Genomic DNA, 22451 nt, shown 5'->3' with positions numbered 1-22451 from the left:
CTGAGGGCCAAGATGCTCCGGCAAGCCCTAGGGTTTGTTCCATTGAAGCAGAAGCTCCCGACAAGTTTTGCTCCGGCAAGCTTGTCGGGGAACGTCAAGCTCCGACAGAGCCGCAGGTTCTTGCCGTAGAAGCGGATGTTCCCGCAGCGGCAGATTTGCCTTTAGTCCTTGTTGTCGAGCCACGAGCTCCAACATGGGCGCATCAGATTGTCCGTTTCCTTCAGACAGGAGAACTTCCCGAAGAGCAAGAAATCAATACAAACCACAAAGCAGGAGTAGGGTTTTACGCATCCGTGCGTCCTGAACCTGGGTAAATCGCTCGCGTGCATCGCCTCGATCCGCTCTCTGCACGATCTCCGCCCCCGCTGAACCGAAAGGGACCCGGTCCGCCGGTCCCATAGGTGCCCGTGGATCAGTACCCCGGCACCATGTCACATTCCACTTGATCTCGGCACTTCCCAATGGAAAACTGAACGGTGACGATGTTGCTTACTCGAAGTGTACCACAATCTTTGAGCCATTGCATCTTATATGGACTTGGGTGCCTTCTTTGTTTCAGTCCCAATTTCTCTATCAAATCTGAACTTGCAATGTTTTTGCAGCTGCCATTGTCAACAATAATTCTGCAAACCTTGTCCTTGATGGTGCCACGGGTGTGAAAAATATTATGTCGCTGCCCTTTCTCTTCTCTATCTGCATTGACACTAAGCACACGACGGGAAACAAAGCAATCTCCCATGTCGCCCTGAATATCACAACCACTCTTCTCGCCCTCTTCATCCTCATGATCATCCGATGCTCCATTATCTTCATGCTCACTCTTAGATTCCCATTCACCTTGTTCATTCACAAATAGAACTCTCTTGTTTCAACATTCAGAAGAAATGTGACCATGCCCTTTGCACTTCCAACACTCAATATCTCGACTTCGAGATGATGGTATAGCCGTGGGGTTAGAAGTACTTCCAGCAGTAGAAGGAGCACACTTGTCAACATTCCTAGGAGTCGGTGATGATGCTGATGAAGCCGTTGTTCGCCGGGTGGCGGTAGGGTGTGAAGTATGTTGAAACTGAGAACCACCATGAGAGGCACTTGGCTGCAACCTTTGCCATGGTGTGGCCGTGCGGTTATGAGATATCCGTCCATGACCACTCTGCTGCACCTTCCTCTCCGTGCGCTTTGCTTGCTCCAAAATATCTTGTAGAGTGTTATAGGGAAACATCTCCACAAAATCTGAAATTTCATTGTTGAGACCATGCAGAAATCTTGCCATCTTTGACTCCTCATCTTCATCAATACGAGCACGAACCAGCAACAATTCCATCTCTTTATAGTATCATCCACCATGCGTGTACCTTGGCTGAGGCACTGCAATCTGTTTTGGAGATCTCTTTGATATTGCGAAGGAACAAACCTTCGCCTCATGGCTCGTTTCATCTCTTCCCAAGTGTCAATGCGTTCACGACCTAGCAGCATCTGATTTTCCTGTAGTTGGTTGAGTGCATAACCAAAAAACTCAACACAAGCAAGGTTGACTCTTGGGATCGGCGAGATTATGGATACGAAAAATCTGATCACACTGTTCTTCCCAATCAAAATATGCATCAGGGTCTCTCTGTCCTATGAATTTGGGGATGCGCAACTTGATTCTTGCTATGTCATCTCGTCCATCTCGATCATGGCGTTCTACACGACGCCCATCATCAGCAGCACGACGATATGGAACACCATCATAATCATCAAAATCATCTCCATGACCACGAGCAACATGCTCATGAGGGTCATAGTAGTGCCCACGAGGACCATGGCCTCGCCCTCGAAGTTGTCCTCCCCGCTTCCCTCCATGAGCAGCAACACCACGCCCACGAGCAGCAGCCACATGTCCACCATAGCTATTGTTATCATCCTCCAAGGCATGATCCACAGCAGCATGCACGGAATTCTCATCCCCAACTTCCTTAAGTGGGTCAATAGGGTGTTGTCGGTGTCGAACCCTATCGCCACCTGCTAGAGGTCGCTCGTGAAACATCCTTCCAAGGTCGTGAACCATGTTCTGTAATTCCTGAAAATCAGCACGTGTGACTGGGGCATCTTCTTCCCCATGGTTTTCTCCATGAACACTCAATCTAGATCCTGCCATGTTAGTAAGGCCAAAAGTGCAATAGGATAATTTTTGTGGAATCACACAACCTCACCTCTTACTCACCAAAGTTCTTATGAGTTCACATCAGATTGTGCTTCTCCCAGATGTGTTAAAGCGATTGAAAGACATGGATCAAATAACTAGCTTCGGTTTTTGGTGGAGCTCGGTGGGGTAACAAAAAGGGCCTTGTGCTGAAATCAAGTTGATGCAAACCAAGAAAAATATGTGGATGGATCTGCTGCACCTTTGCACCAAGATTGAAAAACACAATACACAAGCTTCTGAAAATTTTCTATCAAGCTGAAACTTTTGGATCTTACACAACACTTTCTTTTTCTCTCTTGACCTTTTTTTTCTGCCACTCTTTTCTTTCTCTCTTTGATTTTTTTGCCACTATTTTTCCTCTCTTTTTCCAAAGCACAACAACCAAATCTGAAAGCAATTATGAAGATGAACTTGGTGCAGATCTAAATGATGAAGAACATGCAAGGTATGCAACAACAAGATCTCAACACCAACAAGGCTTGGATTTATTTTTGGTGGGGCTTTGGACTTCTAGGACAGAAAATGTAGCATGAAAAACACTCGATCTAAAGGGATGATAGCAAGATAAACTTGGATAACAGATCCTACCATGTCAACGAAGGCTCTGATGCAAGATGATAGGTGGGAACCCGATCAACGAGTTCACGCCTGAGGGTGGCCCGATCTTCACATCATAGGATCGAATCGGAAGGGATAACTAGCTGCAAGCAGCCGAGATAACTAGCTTTATACTTGCCAAGGTTGGATGCAACTAGTACGTTGGGGATGGCTGACCAAAGCTCAAGAACTACAACCCGATGTCCGAACAATAGCAGAACCACAAACTGGGACTAATTCATACAAAATGGTCGGAACCGTAGAGCACGAACTAGGGGGAACCAGAGGCTCCTTCTCGCGAATCCGAATGAACTCACAAGAGCAAAGGTAACAAGATCTCTCGGATCTCTCTAGCAGTCTTGCCGCATAAGCTTGTAGCTGAATGGTTTGACAAAAGTTTCCTCTAGAGGATGGGGGAGATGGGGTTTTATAGCAGGGACAACCCCCTGGCTAGGTGTGAAAATGGTTTCAAAAGTAAACAGGTTTGCATGGCTTTCTTGGGGGAATAAGCACTCAACTTTGGGATTTGTTGGAGAGCTCCTCGGAAATTCGCGAAGCCTTGATAAACTGGACACTGATAACCCACAAGTATAGGGGATCACAACAGTTTTCGAGGGTAGAGTATTCAACCCAAATTTATAGATTCGACACAATGGGAGCTAAAGAATGTTTGAAGGTATTAGCAGCTGAGTTGTCAATTCAACCACACATGGAGATTAATTAACTACAGCAAGTAATCAGTAGCAAGATAGTTTAATAGTTTTGATAGTAGTGACAGCAGCAGCGGTAATAGTAATAGTGATAGAAGTAATTTTGTAGCAAGTGTAACAGTAATGATAGCAGTAGTAACTTAGCAGAAATAATATAAGATAAATTCGTAGGCATTGGATCGGTGACTTGTTGGATGGTATTCATCATGTGACAGTTATAACCTAGGGCGATACTGCCCTAGCTCCAGTTCATCGAGATAAGGTAGGCATGTATTCCATAAATAGTCATACATGCTTTATTAAAAGAACTTGCATGACATCTTTTGTCCTACCCTCCCGTGGCAGCGGAGTGCATATTGGAAACTAAGGTATATTAAGGCCTCCTTTTAATAGAGAACCGGAACAATGCATTAACACATAGTGAATCCATGAACTCCTCAAACTACGGTCATCACCGGGAGTGTGCCCGGTTGTTGTCACTCCGGGGTTGCCGGATCATAACACGTAGTAGGTGACTATAACTTGCAAGATCGGATCTAAAACAGGGATATAATGATGATTGATACGTCTCCAACGTATCTATAATTTTTGATTGCTCCATGCTATATTATCTACTGTTTTAGACATTATTGGGCTTTATTATCCACTTTTATAGTATTTTTGGGACTAACCTATTAACCGGAGGCCCAGCCCAGAATTGTTGTTTTTGCCTGTTTTAGGGTTTCAAAGAAAAGGAATATCAAACGGAGTCCAAACAGAATGAAACCTTCCGGAATGTGATTTTTAGGAAGATTATGATCCGGGAGATTTGGACCCTATGTCAAGAAAGAAAAGAGGAGGCCACGAGGTAGGGGGGCGCGCCTACCCCCACCAGGCGCGCCCTCCACCCTCGTGGGCCCCCTGTTGCTCCACCACGTACTCCTTCCTCCTATATATATCCACGTACCCCAAATGATCAGATACAGAGCCAAAACCCTAATTCCACCGCCATAACTTTCTGTATCCATGAGATCCCATCTTGGGGCCTGTTCCGGAGCTCCACCGGAGGGGGCATCGATCACGGAGGGCTTCTACATCAACACCATAGCCTCTCCGATGAAGTGTGAGTAGTTTACCTCAGACATACGAGTCCATAGTTAGTAGCTAGATGGCTTCTTCTCTCTTTTTGGATCTCAATACAATGTTCTCCCCCTCTCTTGTGGAGATCTATTCGATGTAATCTTCTTTTTGCGGTGTGTTTGTTGAGACCGATGAATTGTGGGTTTGTGATCAAGTCTATCTATGAATAATATTTGAATCTTCTATGAATTCTTTTATGTATGATTGGTTATCTTTGCAAGTCTCTTCGAATTATCAGTTTGGTTTGGCCTACTAGATTGATCTTTCTTGCAATGGGAGAAGTGCTTAGCTTTGGGTTCAATCTTGCGGTGTCCTTTCCTGGTGATAGTAAGGTCAGCAAGGCACGTATTGTATTGTTGCCATCGAGGATAACAAGATGGGGTTTTCTTCATATTGCATGAGTCTATCCCTCTACATCATGTCATCTTGCTTAAGGCGTTACTCTGTTTTTTAACTTAATACTCTAGACGCATGCTGGATAGCGGTTGATGAGTGGAGTAATAGTAGTAGATGCAGGCAGGAGTCGGTCTACTTGTCTCGGACGTGATGCCTATATACATGATCATACCTAGATATTCTCATAACAATGCTCAATTCTGTTAATTGCTCAACAGTAATTTGTTCACCCACCGTAGAATACTTATGCTCTCGAGAGAAGCCACTAGTGAAACCTATGGCCCCCGAGTCTATCTTCATCATATTAATCCCCTACTACTTAGTTATTTCCTTTGCTATTTACTTTGCCTTTATTTTACTTTACATCTTTTATCATAAAAATACCAAAAATCTTATCTTATCATATCTATCAGATCTCACTCTCGTAAGTGGCCCTATAGGGATTGACAACCCTTGAGGGAGTCCTGGATTAGGGGGTGTTCGGATAGCCGAATTATACCTTCAGCCGGACTCCTGGACTATGAAGATACAAGATTGAAGACCCCGTCCTGTGTCCGGAAGGGATTTTCCTTGGCGTGGAAGGCAAGCTTGGCGATACGGATGTTCAGATCTCCTACCATTGTAACCGACTCTATGTAACCCTAACCCTCTCCGGTGTCTATATAAACCGGAGGGTTCTAGTCCGTAGGACAACGTACACATCAACAATCATACCATAGGCTAGCCTCTAGGGTTTAGCCTCTCTGATCTCGTGGTAGATCAACTCTTGTAATACCCATATCATCAATATTAATCAAGCAGGACGTAGGGTTTTACCTCCATCGAGAGGGCCCGAACCTGGGTAAAACTTTGTGTCCCCTGCCTCCTGTTACCATCCGTCCTAGACGCACAGTTCAGGACCCCCTACCCGAGATCCGCCGGTTTTGACACCGACAACCCCTATTTGCGTTGGTTGCGAGGATTTATTTGTTTTGTGCAGGTGCGAGGGACTCGCGCGTAGCCTCCTACTAGATTGATACCTTGGTTCTCAAAAACTGAGGGAAATACTTACGCTACTTTGCTGCATCATCCCTTCCTCTTCGGGGAAAACCAACGAAGTGCTCAAGAGGTAGCAATGATAACATAAACAGTTCAGATCTGAATTCATGGCTCCCGGGCCCAAAGTGACAAGCATTAAGCATAGCAAAGTCATAGCAACATCAATCTAACAACATAGTGGATACTAGGGATCAAGCCCTAACAAAACTAACTCGATTAGATGATGAATCTCATCCAACTCCTCATCGACCAGTGAGCCTACGAAGGAATTACTCACTCCCGGTGCATCATGGAATGGGCGATGGAGAAGGATTGGTGATGATGAAGAACGAAGATCACCCTCTCCGGAGCCCCAAACGGACTCCAGATTTTCCCTCCTGAGGAAGAACATGGCTTGGCGGCGTCTCCGTCTCGTTGTTCGCGATAATTCTTTCTCCGTGATTTTTTCTGGAAAAATAGGATTTTATAGCGTTGGTTTTAGGGTCCGCGGGGCCACCAGGCAGGGACAACCCACCTGGGCGCGCCAGGAGAGGGGGGCGCACCCTGGTGGGTTGTGCCCACCCAGGGGCCCCTCTCCGGTAGGTCTTGGCTCTAGAAATTCTTTCATATTATATAAAAATTCCTCGCGAAGTTTCGTTCCATTTCGAGAACTTTTATTTCTGCACAAAAACAACACCATGGTAGTTCTGCTGAAAACATCGTCAGTCCGGGGTTAGTTTCATTCAAATCTTGCAAATTAGAGTCCAAAACTGGAGGAAAAGCGTTAGGAAAAGTAGATACGTTGGAGACGTATCAACTTCCCCAAGCTTAAACCTTTGCTTGTCCTCAAGCAATTCAGTTGATAAACTGAAAGTGAAAAAGAAAAACTTTTACGAACTCTTTTGCTCTTGTTTGCATAAATAAGCTTAAACATCACCCAGGTTTTCAGTCAACATTATAACTAACCATGTCGACAATGACTCTTAAATATTATAATGACTCATATCAATGACATAATCAGCTAGCGAGCAATAATAAGAGATCTCAAACAGCAACATGTTGTCAAAACAACCATGATATAATATGACAATAGTGGTATCTCGCTAGCCCTTTCTGAGACCGCAAAACATAAATGCAGAGCACCTCCAAAGTTTAAGCAGCGACTAAACATTGTAATTCATGGTAGAAAAGATCCAGTCATGATGCACCCAACATTAGCTACACAAATGCATAAATCATGACAGCTGTGCTCTTCTCAATTTCTGGCGCTTGTTTAAGAAGGTGATGACACAACATAAAAGTAAATAGATAGTCCCTTCGCAGAGGGAAGCAGTGATTTGCAGAGGTGCTAGAGTTCAAGTTTTTAAAGCGGAGATAAATGATATTTTGAGACATGCACCCTTCTCATTCACTTCACGACCATCAGTTATCAACGTCTTCCATGCTAAGCACACTAGTGGCGGTTCCCAAGCGATAAAAGTAAAGGTTTTGACTCCATTGGGAGTTTTTGTTTGATTATTCAAGAGATTAACTCTTTTTCATGTTTGCAGTTTGGGACTGGGCATCCCTATTACCGCCCTTTTATCATGCGATGGCGAGTGAATAAACACTCGACCTGAGAATAACCCGCTTAGCATGGAAGATACCAACCACCTCCTGTTGTTCCATGAATGATCCACGCACACGAAAAGGATAATTTTTAGAAGTTTTTTTTAGAGGTGGCACATGCAAATTTACTTAGGACGGCAGGGTAATACCGCATATAGGTAGGTATGGTGGACTCATCTGGAATAACTTTGGGTTCATGGTTTTTGATGTACAAGCAGAATTCTCACTTAGTACAGGCGAAGGCTAGCAATTAGATTGAGAAGCGGCCAGCTAGAGAGCAACAACGGTCATAAACATGCATTATGCATAAGTAACACTGGACACTAGCATGAGTAGGATATGAACACCATGAACATAAATATCATAGAGGCTATGTTGGTTTTGATTCAAGTACATGCATGAACATGTACCAAGTCAAGCCACTTCAACATTCAAAGGAGAATACCATATCAACATACTACATCACAATCATTTTAACGCAATGTTGATATCCAAGATAAATCATTACCAACTCCCAGCTACTTATGCATGGCATGAGAAACTATAATCTCTAATTGTCATTGCAAACATGTTTAATCATAATGAGCTGAATCATGGATACTAGGTTAAACATATTTACACAAACAAAACAAGTCGAGTTCATACCAGTTTCTCTCTGCCACGGCCAGTTCATCGGATATCGTCATTATTGCCTTTCACTTGCATGACCAAACGATATGAAAATAATAATAGTGCAAGGGTGCCGTGGACTAAGCTGGAATCTGCAAACATTTTATTCAACAAGAGAAGACAAGGTAAAATGTGCTCTTTATTAGTTCAACAATTATTCATATGAGAGCCGCTCAACATTTTCATCGTGGTCTTCTCCTCGGTAAGACTCGAATAAGAAGAAAAGAAATTCAGGGAAACACACTGAAATATTTTTGGAGTTTTTGGTTTTCTTGAACAAGCAAATAAAAGGGAGAAGAAAAACGAGAAAAACTATTTACATGGGAAAGCTCCCAACAAGCAAAAGAAGAACAAGGAAATCTTTTTGTGTCTTCTTTTTAATATTACTACTAAGCATGCATAGAAAGTAAACTACTACACCTATTTTTTTGGTTTTTCAAAAGTTTTTCAAACACACAAGAAGAAAGCAAGAAAATAAATCTAAGCATGGATGATACAATGAAAAATTGTGAACACCGACGCATAGAATGATATGTGGACATAAATGTAATGTCGGTGAGAAACACGTACTACCCCAAGCTTAGGCTTTTGGCCTAAGTTGATAATCAACCAGTAGCCTAGAGGGTAGTAGTCGGCGTGGTAGCTCACGGAGGCTCTTGGTGCGGATGTCTCGGCTTGTCGTGCTGCCTCCACTGCTGCATTGTGCGCTCGGGCCTCGCTATCAAGAAAAAAATATCTTCCCTTGTTGTGACAGTCAAAAAGAGCAGGCGCAGGCAAATATGTATGCACAACAAATTTTTGGTTAAACAATAGATTATAAGTGAAGTTATCAACCTTTCCCTTGATAATTTTATGCTCTTTTACTGCGTGGGCAGGATAGGATCAAAGGGCAAAGGTGAAACACCCAGTCCTCGTGCTAAACGCGTGGCATAAATTCCACCATAGAACCAGCCACTGTTAGCGTTATGCTGAAGTCTACGTGCAACAATCGCTCCAAGGTTATAATTCCTTTCATCAGTGAGAGCGGTGCGAATGAGGCTCAAGTATGGCGCACAAAGTATGCTACAGTCTTGCTTGCCCACTATGCATTTCCCGTTAAATAATGCAAAATACTGAATTGTGGGAAAATGAATGCTCTTTATTCTTCCTTGTGTCACTCCCCTATTTTTATCATAACAAAGACTAGTAAAGAAAGACTCGAACTCAGCCTTTGGTGGTTCATCAAGCGAACCCCAAAATGGAAGTTTGCAGTGGTAAGCAAAATTCTCCAGTGAGATAGTAAATGGATTAACATAAATTATAAAAGACACCCTAGAATCACGAGGGAAGAATTTAAATCCTTTGACAAATGACTCAGTGAGAAGGTGGCGTTGCTCACACTTATCTGAATGTAGGGACCGAGACCGACATTGTGAACATACTGCTCAAATTCCTCCTTAATGCCCACACGCATCATATATTCATCGCAAGGCCATAAGAATGTTTTGGTGGCGGCATCTCATGTGGAACTTTCATTTGGTTCTACATAAGACCGGCAGGCAGAACTGTCACTAGAACATGCCCCCGAGGATAGTCTCCTCGAAGAACTCCTTCCAAATAGGTCCATCATGTCCACGTACAATTTTCTGAAAATAAAAATTTTGGGTGACAAAAATTTGTCAACAAAACTTTATAAAATTGATAGCAACTACTCATAGGGATACATAGAGGCCATAGCAAGCATTCAAACTACTTAGAACACTAAGAATTCAACATGCAAGCTCATCTACAGCAACACCAAGAGTAGCTAATTATTCAAAATATAAACCACTAAAACAAAAACTAATTGGACAAACGGTGGAGTCACATACCAAGCAACAATCCCCCGAGACAGTTTCGGAAATGGAGCTTCGAGCAAAGAGATCGAAATCTGCGGGTTTGAGAGTAAGAACACGGGAGAGAGAACAACAGAGACTTTTTTCTGGAGGTAAGTGATGATGTGGGCTAAAGAGATAAGTGAGGGGGCCTACGTGGGGACCACAACCCACCAGGGCGCGCCTGAGGGTCCTGGTGCACCTCCCTCTGATATTATTTGCACCAGAAATTCAGAAATATTCAGAAAAAATCGTATTAAATTTTCAGAGCATTCTAAGAAATTTTATTTTTGGGTCATTTTTTTTATTACACAAGAAATTCAGAAAACACACAAAACATGGCATTTTATTTTATTTAACTAATAAAAACAGAAAACAAAAATTAAGGACATAAGGTAGAGCTTACTAAATTCATCAACTTCATACCGCTAAAAATGATTTATTAATAAGGTTTTTTGAGAGTGAACGACAGTGGGAGAGGCTCCCACAGACTTTTGTATTAATCACAAAGGAACAGTTACATAAGTGTTACAATGGGTTTTTAGTGGCCCCCCCGGCCATGTAGGCGAAATATTACAGCACTAAAGTCCCAAGCCTACAATGTAGCTAGACAGGAAAGGATGAAGCTCCTCTCTGCAATTATGAACTAGGAGTTCCAAAAGATTTTTGAACCTAGTCAACCATGAACCGAAAGAATGTGGGATCCCTCTGAAGTATTCATTATTTCTCTCCATCCATATCTCCAGGCAGCTAGCAGGAAAATGTCCATGAAGAGAGGTTGCCGCCATGCAGCAAAGCGATCCTGTTGTCCATCATCGTCCAAGTCATGCCAACTTCTCTCTAGCATTGTTGACTAAAAGGGAACCTAAAGAACAAGTGCTCAACAGTTTCCTCAGGGGGGTTTTGACAGAACATGCAGGCATAGTTGTTCCCCGTGATGGCGAAGTGCCTGCGCTTGAGCATGTTTCTGGTGTTCAAGCGATCCACAAGTAGCAACCATCCAAACATTTTAAACTTGATCGGGCTTTTGGCCTTCCAAAGCCATCCGAAAGCATCATCAGCCACAATCTCTTTAAAGCAGTGGTTATAAAACTTCTTAGATGAAAAGCGCCCAAGCGTGCACTCCCAAGTGTCACAGCAGTCGTTGACCAACCGCACATGCATCGAACCTTGCTGGATCTCCTTGATCTCTTCTCTAGCCTGGGCCGAAAGAGGTAGATGAAAAATCATGGTTGGGTCCGTAGCAGCAAGAACCTTAGCAATCGAGTCATCCTCATTGGGGCAGAAAGAGAAAGCCCTCTGGTATATGTCCATGAGGGGGGCATCTCGATCACTGGCAAACCAGGCATCATTCCAAAACAAAGAGGCAGAACCATCTCCTGGGGTGACTTTGATCCCACGAAAAACATCATTGAGTTGCATCACGTCCCTCCACTAGAAAGAGCCCACCGGGTCGACAGCATGCGGGATTTTGTTCCTGTAGTATGCCTCCCATATCACATCCACCCAAGGGACATCTTCAAGGTTGTAGAATTTGAATAGATGCTTCAAGAGGAGGGCCACATTCTGGGTCTTGATATCGATGACTCCAAGGCCACCATTCCGTTTTGGCCGACAGACTAGTTCCCAGGCCGCAAGAGAGTTATTTTTGACCCCATCATCAGAGTTTTTTGCCCAAAGACAGTAACTGCGCAATTTGTTCAGATGTTCAACCACTTTTGGGTGCAATTTGATCGTGCACATTGCATAAATCAGCATCGACGTCACAACAGAATTGACCAAAGTCAGCTTAGCTTCAGACGACATTAGAGACAATGCCGTGGACATCTTCCTTTCCACTCCATGCACGAGGGGCATGAGTTCAAGCAAGCTTGGCCTTGTCATTCCCATGGGGAGGCCGAGGTAAGTGAACGGTAGGGAACCAACAGAGCATCCAAACACCCGCCAACTCAGCAGCACATTGATGATCAGTATTAATGGGAATGAGAGTGGATTTATGAAAATTGATTTTTAAACCTACCGAGGCAGCGTAGTCTTCAAGGATAGTTTTCATACGAGTAGCTTGTTCGGGGCATGCTTGCATTACCAAAATAGTGTCATCCGCGTATTGCACTACCGGAAAATCACCAACACTATTTCATGGAAAAGGTAGGTCAATGAGGCTGCTAGCAAACGCATCATTGATCGCTGCTTGCACGAGGTCCGTGGCAAGGGCAAAAATTAACGGCGACATGGGGTCACCCTATCGCACCCCACACTTGCATTGAAATTTCCTGCCAGGAATTCCATTAAGGAGAACTGAAGAAACACCAGAGCCAAATATCGTTTCCATCCAACCTAGCCACCTGTCATCAAAACCCATGTGTTTCATGATCTCTAACATGGGAGCATGCTCAATTGTGTCAAACGCTTTAGCAAAATCAAGCTTGAGAAGAATAGTCTCCTGCGCCGAGGTATGGCATTGATGTATGTATTCAAAAGTCCACGCGAGGCAATCTTGGATGGTTCTCCCTTTAATGAAACCGTACTGGTTCTTATGAATAATTTTGAGGATGACTTTTTGCAGACGATTGGCCGGAATTTTTGTGATAATTTTCAAACAACAATTCAGCAGAGTGATTGGTCTGTAATCGTTAGCAGTTTCTGGAGAAGAAATCTTGGGAATCAAAGTGATGTATCCCTCACTAATGCTTGTGAGATCGAGCTTCCCACCATGAAAGTCATGGCACATCCTGTAGAAGTCCGCTTTGATAATCTGCCAGGAACTCTTAAGAAAACAGCCATTAAAACCATCAGGGCCAGGAGCCCTGTCACTGGGCATTTCCTTAATTACAGCATCAATCTCTTTAGTAGAGAAGGGGATCGATAATTGGTCGAGGCCATCAATTCGAGGATAATTCTAGAGAGATCAAAACGCATACTAGTAGGTTTGGAGGAACCCAAACGCTCCTTATAGGTTTTATATAGCACCCCCTCCTTGCCAACATGGTCGTTGGTTTCCACATCATCATCACATAGTGTGGCAATAGAGTTGTGCCTATATCTCTCAGTCACCAGAGATTGGAATAGTTTGGTGTTTTCATCAGCAAACCTGAAGTACCTGATCGTACATCTTTTCCTCCAGTATTCATTCTGGTACTTGAGTAGCTTATTCAGATGAAGTTTTAAAATTTGCCTGAAATTTGACTCCTGGATAAAGAGAGATCTCTTGTCCTTGAGATTGTCCTGTATAATTAGAGCCTCATTGCTGTTCTGGATCATTATTTTTAGCTTTGAGATGTCCCGGCTCCATATTTTGAGTTTTTTGCAGATGCAAGCAGCAGAATTCGGGGCATGGCATGACTTGGACCAGGAAGCAGCAACCACATCAGAAAACCCCTCGTGGTTAACCCAAAAATTCTCAAAACAGAACAGTTTGGATTTTGGGATTTTTGATTCGATGGCCACTACACATGGGATATGATCAGATACAAGTTTGCCCAATGGTAGGATCATCATATTTTGGAAGGAGGTGGTCCAACTAGATGAGGAAAAGATCCAGTCAAGTTGTTCGAGCAAAGGATCGTCCTACATGTTGCTCCACGTGTACGACCTGCCTTTCACTGGGAGTTCCATCAAGGACTGTGCTCGAATGATTTCATTAAACAACATCATATCAGCAACATCACCACCTAGTTTGTTTCTATTATTCGTGGAACGAATCAAATTAAAATCACCCAGAATCAGCCAGTTTTCATCATTGGGTATATTGAGATCAAACAACAAAGTAGTGAAATCCACCCATCGTTGACCAGAGCAAGGGCCATAGACATTGACAAGATTCCAAGATTCACTGGACTGAGTGGCAACAAAAGAAACACCCACAGCAAACGAGTCAACATGCCATGGCGTGCCCACAAACTCAGAACTATTCCAGATTGTAATAATGCCACCCAAGGCACCAAGTGAAGGCAAAAACACAAACTTATCGAAACGCTTAGGGCAGAAAGTTTTCATAAAGGCTAAATCAAAAGATTCATGCTTAGTTTCCTGGATACATATCACAGAACAACCCCTAGTGTCAATAGCATTCCTAAGAGCCAAAAGTTTACTATCAGAGTTGATGCCTCTGATATTCCATGACAACACCTTCCACGATTTATTAATTGTCGAGGGAGAGCTCAGTTTCCAGCGTCAGAAGACGAATGCTGGCCATCCCGTAGCTTCTCAGGACATAGAGCTTCCTGCGCAATCCTGCAACGGCTACCCATCTGTTGAATTTCCTCAATCAAAGTGGGAGGTGGGCATGGACCAACATTAACCTGCACAGGAGCAGCAGCCATGGAGACATCAGTGAAAAGTGGAATCACACGAGGCTTCACCCTTGACTTGGATTGCTTGGCGTCAGTGGCACGACTGACCTTGAACCCATCATACTTGTTTGATCTTGTGCTTCTTCTGACTGTAGTGGTGTCGAGCGGCACCAAAACATTGCGGGAATGTGATGCGTTGAAGAGGGATGAAGAAGCAATCACCTGAAGAGCAGTACCTGGGTCTGATAGAGAAACTGACTAAAGACCTGCAACTTCAGATGCAAGATGTGAAACCGCCTTGAGACCACGGGATCGAGCAGCCAGCTCCCAATCAGCACCGGTCGACTCAGACCTGGCATCAGAAAACTCCTGCAGCAGAGACTTGGGGATGATGGCAGCACCCAACCGAAAAACTGAGCGGAATGCAACTGATAGAAGGTCAGGTTCTGGAGCAGCACAAGCTAGCCACGCAGCAAAGACATCATTCAGTTGATTTTGGATAAACTTGAATGGATTCAGAGGGAGCATGACATTTGCGGACTGCTCAAAAGTGAGGGCCGGCGTGTATATGCGCTTGAGCATCCCACCCATCCAAAGTAACAACTCATGATCAATATCCACGAAGAAGTTAACTGAATCTCCACCTACTTTGACAAAAGCCAGACGTGCAGTAGGGTTTCCAAGAACAAATCCATCAGCAAGCGCTTCAACAGCCTGAAATTCCTCATCAGAAGACCACACATCAGACAAATTGTCCTGAATATTATGCTCAGGGTCCACACCATCCATCAGAGACGGCCCGTCATATTGAAAGAAAGTTCTGAAACTGAACCCTGTGTACGGAGGGGGGGCCACAGGCCACATGCGCCATCCATTCTCCTAGAGTTGTTCTTGAGCAGGCTCGGGAGCATTCTAGGCAGCTTCATTCAGAGCATTTTGTGCAGCCATCTCATCAATTCTTGCCTGCTATATGACAGTGTAGTATGGGAGCTCGTACGGATGAGGTGAGGCATTTAGAAGAGGAGGAACATCCTCATTGCCAGCTAAACCTAGGATGGTGTTTCTGCCATTAAGCACATAAACTGGAACTAACCAAGAACGAGCAAGACCCGACAGCAATCCAACTCTGGTGACCAAGAGACTATAGGGAACCTCCGCAACATCCTTAATATGACATTTGACCAAAACTCTGGCATTATGAATATAATGCTCAGTCTGATAATCCATAGGGAATGCAAGGAGCATGATCCAGACCTCATATTCAAAAGCAGGCATTCACATATTAATACTTTCTTCATGAGGGACTAGGGAGAAATTGGAATCCTTAGTCAAGGCATGAGGCCCTTCCCTAATCGTAGCATCTCTGCTCTCCATCTCCGCAAACACCACACAACCAATGCCCAACGGGTAAATGAAATCATCCACCAAGTCATACTCTAAATCAATAGTGATAATACGACAGACCTCGGCAAGCCGAACTCCTTTTGATGGTCAGGAACAGGAGGGTCGACTGAGACAATGGCGTACCTATCATGGTTGAGAGGAGGATCATCCACCACCATGACATGGCGCTGAACTCGATGAGCAGGGCCACGATCGAAGGTCGATCCGGCGGAGCGAAGTCGAAAGGGCGCGCCGGGAAGTTCGCCATAGCACGAGATGCCGGAGCATGAGCACGCGCAGGGAGAAAGGTAGCTGGCGAGGGGCAGAGGGTTTGCGTGTGCGGTGGCGATGGGAGCAGGGGTGCGCAGAGGGTTTGCTTGGACGATGGTGGTGAAGGCAGGGGTGGTGAGCTCGAGGAAGACGTCGGCTCACCCGATTGGGGTTTTTGGCAGGCGAAATTGACTACTCCCTGACCAGGGAGGCGTAGCGTCAAGCAATGGGAGGTGGCCACGTCCGAGGAGCATGGGATTTTCTATTTCTATTTCCAAACCCAGCATGATCGCGTATCCCGAGCAACACGGGCCATACCAACCACCATAGAGTTTCCAACCGCAGCCATATCCGATTTACCCCGAGGTAAGATTTGCTCAGATTGTGTTACATGAGGTCTTTTTTGTGCCCAAACCCAATGAGGTGAACTATTGCATAGACTGGGCTTACGGGCCTCATGACCTAGGCGATGACAAAGAGTGCATCGACGAAGCCCAGGACAGAACTTAGCCTTGTGATCAGTCGCGGAACAAGCATTGCAGAGAAAAACAAAAGGCCTAGGGCCCACCTTGCATGGCACATGCTTAGGGGAGTTCGTACGTGAAGAAAAACATAAGCAATCCCGAGAAACATCCCCACAGCTTTGACAGAAATAACCAATACAATTAGTTGCCACATGTCCAAGCCGATCACAGAGGGAGCAGTGCTTTAGCCGATTGTAAATATAATCCTTGGTTGGTACTGACATAATTTGCACCATAATCATAACACTATCATTATCATAGCCAGCCTGCCAACCATCCAAAATAGATAACAGTTTATCATCTGGAATGGAATCCCATAAACGCTTGTTGAACAAACCTCCACGAAAAGAAGGTAACATAGCTGGAATATCGGATGAGATAGGGAAATATATGGCCCCAATACGAAAAATATCATGATTATCCTTAGAATCCGGGGCCGAAAAACTGCCAAAGAAATCCCCAATGGAGGCTCGCCGGAATGTATCTCCGTCGACGGCGAGATCAAGCCCAATTTTTCAAAGACGGGTATAGAGGTAGGATCAATAGCCACATTATGCTGTGAGGATAGCCACTTAGATTTGATAGCCGGACCCGGTGAAGAAGCCAATCCATTAAGCTCAGTATCCGCATGCCAAGATTCAACCCGGGGGTGAGAAACCACACCACGGTGCAGATGAAAGTGGCAGATAAAGTCCAGCCAGATACGATCACGCAGGCCAAAAATAAAGTGACCCACATGATTTGATGCCATCGAGAACCAAAAGCGGCGATCACCCAAACGAGTGACATTGAACCTTTCATCGATCCCTGCAATACATGATTGGAGAGCCAAACCAACAGAATCCACCGAGAGGGGGAAAGAAGCCGAGGAGAAAGAAACCTCAAGGAAGAACTCCTTGGAGTTGGGGTTGGGGACGAAGTGAACCGTAGATCTGAACCGTGCACGCACCTGTGCCTCGACCTTAAGGCCGGGGGAGAAGTCCCAATGGAGGAGTCCATCCATAGGGGTCGCTGGAGGGAGATCGTAGGGTTAAACCCTAGAATCGCCATGGGAGTCGCCATAGGCAGATGGTGGGGGGGGGGGAATCGCCATAGGCAGGTTTGATTCAATAAATCTCTAGTTTATTAATAAGGTTGATCATGTCTTATTAACAACCACTTCCAATTAGCATGAAACCGAAGAACTTTCGTAAATCACTAAGTTACCTCGATGGGGATATGCATTTCCCCAACAATAAGCATTTCATATTTCTTTTTGGCAGTAGGTAGAGGTATTTGAAAACTTCCAATAGTGATTGTTGGAGATTTCAATAACATTAATACCATTCACTTGGAATTGTTTCTTCGGAAAGTGCACCGTATGCTCATTACCATTGATATGAAAAGTGACCTTACTTTTATTGCAACCAATAACAGCCCCTGCAATATTCAAGAAGGGTCTACCAAGGATAATTGACATGTTGTCGCCCTCGGGCATCTCAAGTATAACAAAGTCACTCAAAATAGTAACATTAGCAACAACAACGGGCACATCCTCACAAATACCGATAGGTATGGCAGTTGATTTGTCAGCCCTTTGCAAAGATATATCAGTAGATGTGAGTTTATTCAAGTCAAGTCTTTTATATAAAGAGAAAGGTATAACACTAACACGAGCTCCTAAATCATACAAAGCAGTTTTCACATAATTCTTTTTGGTAGAGCAAGGTATAGTTGGTATTCCCGGATCTCCAAGTCTTTTAGGCACTCCATCTTTAAAAGTATAATTAGCAAGTATAGTGGAGATTTCAGCTTTCGGTATTTTTCTCTTATCAGTGATGATGTCTTTCATATACTTTGCATAAGGAGGCATTTTCAAGATATCAGTCAAGCGAGTACGCAAAAAGACTGGCCTCAGCATTTCAGCAAAGCTTTCAAATTATTCATCATCTTTCTTTTTAGTTGTCTTAGGTGGAAAAGGCATAGGTTTTTTAACCCACGGTTCTCTTTCTTACCGTGTTTTCTAGCCACAAAGTCTCTTTTATCATATGTTTTATTCTTATGTTGTGGGTTATCAAGATCAACAGGTGGTTCTATCTCAACATCATTATCTGGTTCTTTATCATTATTTGGTTGAGTGTCTTCATGAACCTCATAATTATCTTTTTCATTATCACTAGGTGAGTGTTCATTACCAGATTGAGTTTCAGCATCTGAGATAGAAGTTTCATTATCATTATCGGGAGGTTTCTCAATTTCAGGTTCACTAGAAGCATGCAAAGTCCTGTCATTTTTCTTCTTGTTTTTTTAGAAGGACTAGGTGCAGTAGTGTTGTTTATTTGTGAGTCTTGTTCAATTCTTTTTGGGTGTCCCTCGGGATAAAGTGGTTCCTGAGTCATTTTACCTCTTCTAGTTGCAACTCTAACAGCAAAGTCATTTATATTATTATTCATTTCATCAAGCAATTCTCTTTGTGATTTAGCAACTTGTTCTAACTAGGTTTGTACCATAGAAGCATGTTTTCCAACACCTCTAACATCATTTGAAATTCTAAATAACAAGTCACTCAAGCGAGCAATCATATCAGAATTATATTTCAATTGTTTCATAACATTTGCATTGAAGTGGTCTTGTTTTCTAATGTAGTTTTCAAACTCATGAAGGCATTGCACAAACTTAAATATTTTTCAGAGAAGTAATAGATCATATCCTGGGGGCTACGCACACAACCAGGAGCAAGAGTATTGTACCAAGCTTTAGCATCACCCTTTAATGAGAAAGGAAATAATTTGAGAATAAAGTAATAGTGGTTTTTCTCATCATGAGTAAAAAGGGTGGCTATGTCATTCAACTTAGTAAGATGTGCCACAATAGTTTCAGTTTCATAACCATGGAAATGATCAAATTCAACCAAAGTAATTAACTCTGGGTCGACAGAGAATTCATAATCCTTGTCATCAATAAAGATAGATGAAGTAGCAAACTTAGGGTCATACTTCATTCTAGCATTCAAAGATTTTTCTTTATACTTGCATAGTAATTTCTCTAGATCATCTCTATCCTTACAAGCAAGAATATCTCTAGTTGTCTCCTCATTCATAACATAACCTTCCGGTACCTTAGGCAATTCATATCTAGGAAGGCTAGTTCTAGCAGGTGTTTCAAGAGTTTCAGTTTCAAGCTCATCGTCAGATTCAACAACATCATGTTGTATTACTCTAGCAATTTGTTCATCAAGAAATTCACCAAGTGGCACATCATCATTATAAAACAAGGTACTAGCATCATCATAAGAATTATCCATAGTAGAGGTAGCATCATCAATAACTTGCGACATATTAGAATTGATAGCATGTGGTGGTGTTGCAAGTTTACTCATAACAGAAGGTGAATCTAAAGTAGAACTGGATGGCAGTTCCTTACCTCCCCTCGTCTTAGAGGGATAAATCTTAGTCTTTGGATCCTTCAGATTCTTCATAGTGATAAATTGATAATAATCCCAAGTGACTCAACAAATATAGCTATGCTCCTCGGCAACGACGCCAGAAAAAGGTCTTGATAACCCACAAGTATCGGGGATCGCAACAGTTTTCGAGGGTAGAGTATTCAACCCAAATTTATAGATTCAACACATGGGGAGCCAAAGAATATTTGAAGGTATTAGCAGCTGAGTTGTCAATTCAACCACACCTGGAGATTAATTATCTGCAGCAAGTAATCAGTAGCAAGGTAGTTTGATAGTTTTAATAGTAGTGACATCAGCAATGGTAACAGTAACAGTGATAGAAGTAATTTTGTAGCAAGTGTAACAGTGATGATAGCAGTAGTAACTTAGCAGAAACAATTTAAGATAAATTTGTAGGCATTGGATCGGTGACTTGTTGGATGATATTCATCATGTGACAGTTATAACCTAGGCCGATACATCACTAGCTCCAGTTCATCGATATAATGTAGGCATGTATTCCGTAAATTGTCATACATGCTTTATTAAAAGAACTTGCATTCCATCTTTTGTCCTACCCTCCCGTGGCAGCAGGGTCCATATTGGAAACTAAGGGATATTAAGGCCTCCTTTTAATAGATAACCGGAACAAAGCATTAACACATAGTGAATACATGAACTCCTCAAACTACGGTTGAGGGAGTCCTGGATTAGGGGGTCCTCGGACAGCCGGACTATATACTTTGGCCGGACTGTTGGACTATGAATATACAAGAATGAAGACTTCGTCCCATGTCCGGGTGGGAATCTCCTTTGCGTGGAAGGCAAGCTTGGCAATTCAGATATGTAGATTGATACGTCTCCAACGTATCTATAATTTTTGATTGCTCCATGCTATATTATCTACTGTTTTAGACATTATTGGGCTTTATTATCCACTTTTATATTATTTTTGGGACTAACCTATTAACCGGAGGCCCAGCCCAGAATTGCTGTTTTTGCCTGTTTTAGGGTTTCGAAGAAAATGAATATCAAACGGAGTCCAAACGGAATGAAACCTTTGGGAACGTGATTTTCTCAACGAATAAGACCAGAGAGACTTGGACCCTACGTCAAGAAATAAAACAGGAGGCCACGAGGTAGGGGGCGCGCATGCCTACCCTAGGCGCGCCCTCCACCCTCGTGGGCCCCCTGTTGCTCCACCGACGTACTCCTTCTTCCTATATATATCCATGTACCCCCAAACGATCAGAACAAGAGCCAAAACCCTAATTCCACCGCCGTAACTTTCTGTATCCACGAGATCCCATCTTGGGGCCTGTTTCGGAGCTCCGCCGGAGGGGGCATCGATCCCGGAGGGCTTCTACATCAACACCATAGCCCCTCCGATGAAGTGTGAGTAGTTCACCTCAGACCTACGGGTCCATAGTTAGTAGCTAGATGGCTTCTTCTCTCTTTTTGGATCTCAATACAATGTTCTCCCCCTCTCTTGTGGAGATCTATTCGATGTAATCTTCTTTTTGCGGTGTGCTTGTTGAGACCGATGAATTGTGGGTTTATGATCAAGTCTATCTATGAATAATATTTGAATCTTCTCTGAATTCTTTTATGTATGATTGGTTATCTTTGCAAGTCTCTTTGAATTATCAGTTTGGTTTGGCCTACTAGATTGATCTTTCTTGCAATGTGAGAAGTGCTTAGCTTTGGGTTCAATCTTGCGGTGTCCTTTCCCGGTGACAGTAAGGGCAGCAAGGCACGTATTGTATTGTTGCCATCGAGGATAACAAGATGGGGTTTTCTTCATATTGCATGAGTCTATCCCTCTACATCATGTCATCTTGCTTAAGGCATTACTCTATTTTTAACTTAATACTCAAGATGCATGCTGGCTAGCGGTCGATGAGTGGAGTAATAGTAGTAGATGTAGGCAGGAGTCGGCCACTTTGTCTCGGACGTGATGCCTATATACATGATCATACCTAGATATTCTCATAACTATGCTCAATTCTGTCAATTGCTCAACAGTAATTTGTTCACCCACCGTAGAATACTTATGTTCTTGAGAGAAGCCACTAGTGAAACCTATGGCCCCCGGGTCTATCTTTATCATATTGATCTCCTACTACTTAGTTATTTCCTTTGCTATTTACTTTGCCTTTATTTTACTTAGCATCTTTTATCATAAAAATACCAAAAATATTATCTTATCATATCTATCAGATCTCACTCTCGTAAGTGGCCCTATAGGGATTGACAACCCCTATTTGCGTTGGTTGCGAGGATTTATTTGTTTTGTGCAGGTGCGAGGGACTCGCGCATAGCCTACTACTGATTGATACCTTGGTTCTCAAAAACTGAGGGAAATACTTACGCTACTTTGCTGCATCATCCCTTCCTCTTC

Source organism: Triticum urartu, chromosome 4A (assembly GCF_056163025.1).
Source record: "Triticum urartu cultivar PI428250 chromosome 4A, HENAU_Tu73, whole genome shotgun sequence".
In the NCBI taxonomy this organism is placed as follows: domain Eukaryota; kingdom Viridiplantae; phylum Streptophyta; class Magnoliopsida; order Poales; family Poaceae; genus Triticum; species Triticum urartu.
The sequence above is the reverse complement of the archived record's forward strand: the minus strand, read 5'-3'. Positions refer to the sequence as shown.